Below are 1631 nucleotides of genomic sequence, written 5' to 3' on the forward strand. Positions count from 1 at the left end.
CCTTCTCAGCCTACAGTAATGATTATGATCTTACATCTTACATTTTGGACATCAGAAGGACATGTCTTCATCATTTCACTAATGTAGAAAGGGAAGGTAATTAGACTTTCTTTATGGTAAGCATTTTCCCACTCCAAGCTCAGAGAAAGAAGTTATAGGGAGCATGAAATAAATGTTATCGGTCAAACTGAACAGACTTGTTAAGCCAAGAATTTCTTTTTCTCTCTTATATTTATGGTCCTCTCCTGATCAAGGACAAAATAATGTATGGACAAATTAAGGAGTTCAAGATCATTTTTTTGAATATTTGATCCACTCTCTAAATCATGTGGTTTATTACTTAGTACAGTTCTTCAATTCTCCTTTCTATTCATTTCTTGGTTTATAAATAAAAATACAAGGCCTTTTAGATAGCTCAATTAATTTTTTACAGTTTAATATATCCCTCTTTATGACATGCTTATTGGCTAAAACCGTATGGTCCAAGGTGATATTTTTAAATTCAGTATAAAGAGCTATGTTGTAAAAGCCCCAAAGCTCTGTTCTTAAGAATACCAGTTAGAGGGGAGGCTGTGCATATTTGGGGGTAAAGAATATATGAGAAATCTCTGTACCTCCCTCTCAAACTTTCTGTGAACCCAAAGTTGCCCTAAAAAGTCTTTTAAAACAGAAAAAGAAGAATGCCAGTTAGGTTTTTGCTATTTATATTCTGATACTGGGAGAAAGGGAAAATGGAAAGATGTTGGCCAATGAGTACGAACTTCTGGTTATAAGATGAATAGGTTCTTGGGACCTAATGTACAGCACAGTGACTACAGGTAGCAAGACTGAATTGTATATTTGAAAGTTACTGAGAGAATAGATTTTAAATGGTCTCACCACACATACAAAGATGGTAGTTATGTGAGATGATAGAGATGCTGATTAATTCTATTACGGTAATCATTTCACAACATATAGGTATATCAAATCACCATGTATATATCTTAAACTTATACCTCGTTATATGTCAATTATATCTCAGTAAAGCTGGGGAAAAAGGAATAACCTATTTTATCTCTAAATGCAGATTGACAGAAGGATATTGGAAAGGAGGTTGTATTAAAAGGAAGGGAAAAAGATGACAAGTTTTTCAGGGCAACAAATATCTTCAAATAAGTATTTTTTTTATCCTTTGATTAAATATTTCAATAGCTTATGGATGCTATCATTCTATTTTTGGAGCACTGTTATTTTTGGAAGTCAATGCTTGCTTTTCAGGAAACAGGGAAGTAATACTTTTAATATAAAAATGTTTTGTTACTTTTACAGGGTGTCAGATGGGTGGGATCTCAGAGGTATGGTCAGGTAAAGGAAGAGCTCTTGTTTCTAGAGAAAGGGATTGCTTTTGGACTGAGATCTCTTAGGAAATAAATATTACTAGGCATTGAAAAGAAAATTCCTTTTGTAAAACAATCCCCAAATCATGTCTTACTAAATTCATTTTTAAAATTGGTTGCAAATTGCATGAAATCATACATATATAAGATTGCACTTAAAATAATTTCAGCTTAATAAGACTAAGGAAACAAAACGGGTTTATATATTCAAGAGCAGGAATTTTGTTTAAAATCAAAGTCATATTTGAAATT

The sequence above is a fragment of the Vulpes vulpes genome, chromosome 4, assembly GCF_048418805.1.
Source record: "Vulpes vulpes isolate BD-2025 chromosome 4, VulVul3, whole genome shotgun sequence".
NCBI lineage: Eukaryota > Metazoa > Chordata > Mammalia > Carnivora > Canidae > Vulpes > Vulpes vulpes.